The sequence below is a fragment of the Spermophilus citellus genome, assembly GCF_964194105.1.
Source record: "Spermophilus citellus genome assembly, chromosome: 13".
In the NCBI taxonomy this organism is placed as follows: domain Eukaryota; kingdom Metazoa; phylum Chordata; class Mammalia; order Rodentia; family Sciuridae; genus Spermophilus; species Spermophilus citellus.
In genome coordinates, this window is record NC_138193.1 from 77,794,366 (window position 1) to 77,797,885 (window position 3,520).

Genomic DNA, 3,520 nt, shown 5'->3' on the forward strand with positions numbered 1-3,520 from the left:
GGCGCTGCATTGGAGTCTGGTCTGGACTGGAAGGTGAATGGTCGAGCCAGGTCTCCTGGGGGCTGGGCGGTTACTGCCTTGTAGTAGCATCTGTGACTCTGCTCTGCTCCATTGGGCAGGAGGGGTTGGTTGGGATTCGTGCATGCATGTGTGTGTGTGCTCTGCATGTGATGGTCCCCTGCCACACTGGGGGAACCTAGCTAACACACTCCTCCAGAGTTATGTTTGACTACATCAGTGACTTTGGCTTTCTGGGCAAATCTGGACTCCTGGGGAAAAAAAAAAAGTTTCTCTCTCCAAGCCTGCTCTATGGTGCAGGAGGAGACACACAATTGCCTTTGTTGTTTGTTCTTCCCGTGTGGGGACAGAAGCTCTTTCAGTTGGTGTGGAATGTACAAGAGTTTTATGCCAACAGCTGCTGGGCCTTGGCCTGGAATCCTGCAGATCAGGCTGAGTAGGGGAGTTGGTTGCTTCATCCAAAGTTCCCCTGGGTCCTATCTGCCATATCTCCATGTGGTCAGGGTCTACCACAGGGGCCTCACTGCCTGCTCGGTCTCCTCTGAGCGTAGCTGTGATCTCCTGTGACATTCCTGTCCTAATCAAGGGCTGAGAACCCGTGGCCTGTGCAGGTAGGTGCTGTGCCAGGGTTCATGACTTCATTCCACCCTCCTAACTTGGGGTTGCATGGTGTTATCTCCACTTTGCCTCTGAGGGCACCATCTTCAGAAGGGCCTGAGGGACAATGCTGAGCCTAGAGCTGTGGCATTAAAGGGAGGGGATGGCTCTGCCCCCGGAGCTTGAGCAGAACAGGGCCTCAACCAGCAGTGGTCATGCTGTTATTGGAAACTTAAATGAAACAAAAAACACAACTCTGGTGGGAAAAGGGAAGGAGTGGAGGAAGGCCACCAAAAAACTTTCGAGTGGCACAAGTGGCCTTTTCTCTTTGCTGTTTCCATTCCTGGGTGTTTCCACTGTACAGGAGCCAGAGATTCGCCATAAAGAAAACTGTTGCCAAAATGTTGCCGGGTGGTGCTGTTTGGGGAGGGAACTTTTCCCAGGTCACTATTGTTTGCTTTTTTTTTTTTTTTTTACCAGGGTCCCGCATCTCCTAGGGTGCTGAAGCCAACCACAAAGTTGAACTTTGCTCTAATTTCAAAATGTAAACAAGCCTGTGCCACTGGGAAGTGCCCAGGAGCAGACCTGCCACCATCCCCAGGGGAGCCCCAGGTACAGGAATGAGGGACTAACAAAGGATCCTGGGAAACCTCTGTGGGCTTGAAAGCAATTTCATTAGGTCTATCCAGGAGCCCGGCAGATTGCACAATTGTGCTATCTTACAAACAAGAGAAGAAGAAAGGAGAGAGGGTTGCTGAGGGGAGAAGGGTGTGGGCATCAGATGGGCTTTTATATGTGATCTTGTTTAAACAAGACTCTTATCAAGGAGTAATACTAAACTTTGCTCTTTTCTTATTGCCTCAGCTCCTTGGGGAATTGGTATGTGACTTTTGGATTCCATGAGGGAGGATTAAATTGCCTCCTTCGAGATAAGAGCCCCAAATAAGCTGATAGCATTGATAGAAATGAGGGAGGATTCCCTTGTGTCCTGACGGACTTTGATTCTGCTATCTAGACTCTTGTCTTCTGTGCACAAACTGTACAACAAGACAGAAGAAAGCTGGTCTTGTGGAAGAGCAGCATAGATGGGGTGCCTCCCCTGAGCTGAGCTGTGTGCAGGAGGGGTGGGATTCCCAGGAATGAGCCACACCTGGGCCTGCAGGAATGGTCCAGGTCCTCGGACGGGTGGTACAGGCTCAGGACATTGATTTTTAAATGACTAGTAAATCACCTAACACTCTGTTTAGAGCTCTGGGAAAACTCCCAAGTAATTGTCAAACAATTAAGTGTGTATTTATGTCCAAGAAGTTCACAGTACGTGTTAGAGAATGAAGGGCAAGTCAGGGGAGGACATGGATAAAGGGGAGAGGCTTGAAGCCCCAGGGCTTAGCTGAGCGACTTGGGCTACTTTGCACTCTTGTTCTTTGTTTTCTCACCTATAAAATGGAATCATTTTCAGGGTGATCCTGAAGGTACTTGGAACAGAGTAAGACTTTGACCTCTGCCTTTCAGGTGCTTTCAAACTAAAGGGAAAAGCAAATAAGGTATGTTTGAAATTAACACCATCTGACCTGGTTATTCTGAGAACTGTGATGTAGAAGTCAGAGGAAGACAAAAACCCTTACTCGGGACTTAGGGTGATGGGGGAGTGGATGTAACTCAGTGAAAGCACATGCCTAGCACGTGTGAGGTTCTGGGTTCAATCCCCAACACTGTAATTTAAAAAATAATAATAAATAAATAAATAATTTTTTTCAGGGAGGAGGTGAAGAACTGGGGCCTCAGAATTAGGTAGGAATTTACTAAGTAAGAACATTCCAGCTGGAAATAAATAGCATGTATAAGGATACAAAGGCAGGAAAACGCAAGGCATACTTGTGGGTTCCAGGTTTCTTTGGCTTGGCTCTAGCTAAGGTCCTTCGCGGGGAACTGTGGGAAATGAAGTTTGATACTAGGTGGCTGACTTTTGAGTACCAGCATTCTTGTATATGCAGTATACATATACAATGGAAGGGTTTTGAAGTGGGGTTCACTTCTCTTGTCTCTCCTAGGGTCATCTGTGCTTGAATATTGAGAAGCCACCACCATCAGTGGATCCACAGAGCCTCCATCAGCTTTGGCTTCTTGGGAACTGGTATGCTGGGGGCAGGGTCTGACCAGCATGCATCATAATCCTTTCTCCATTTTTTCCACATTTGGGGCATTTAAGACCAGCTGTGAAATGCCCTGAGAATGGGGATGTGTTTGGAGAGGCTGCTGTGGGAAACCAAATGGAGCTAAAACTGGTCTGGAACTGCACTGTCCAATATGGTAGCCACTAACACTTTTGGTTATGAAGCACTTGGTCTGTGGTCGCTCCAAGTTGAGAAATGCTGTGAGGGTAAAATACACACCACATTTCAAAGACTTATCACTTAAAAAAAGAATATACACATCTCATTAATATTTTAAATATTGATTATATGCTGATAAATATTTTGGATATTTGGGCTAAATAAAATGTTATGAAGTGTTATTTTACTTGTTCTTTTTTTTTTCCTTTTGCATATGGCTACTAGAAAATTAAAAATTATCTATGTGGCTCACATTACATTTTTTTTGGACAGCATCTAGAGATCTAGGCTGGGTGGTGTATGACCTAGATAGTTACCAGGGCTGTAACTCTATACTCCTACTAGTTTGGGTGATGTGTCTTCCTTCTAATGGAGCCAGGCTCAGATGCAAACCAAATCTCATTGTGCTTAGGATAAGAAGTTCAGTGAGGAAAGGGTATTTCAATTGTTGTTATCAGTTCTCCAAATTTCTCCACAATTCAGCTCCAAAATTCTGACTTTCAATTGAGGGTATAGGATGATAGTATATACTGTCATGATGGTCCCTTTGGAGGGAAAACCTCATGAAAGTA

General features: G+C 45.7%; 1 long non-coding RNA gene across 1 annotated transcript; it reads left to right on the forward strand.

Moving 5' to 3' along the window:
• The first annotated feature begins 471 nt into the window (after positions 1-471).
• On the forward strand, positions 472-3,098 carry LOC308632619. The gene is made up of 4 exons (XR_014018614.1): positions 472-629; positions 1,096-1,227; positions 2,075-2,159; positions 2,667-3,098. It is a non-coding gene; the product is annotated as an uncharacterized lncRNA (long non-coding RNA).
• The last annotated feature ends 422 nt before the right edge of the window (positions 3,099-3,520 follow it).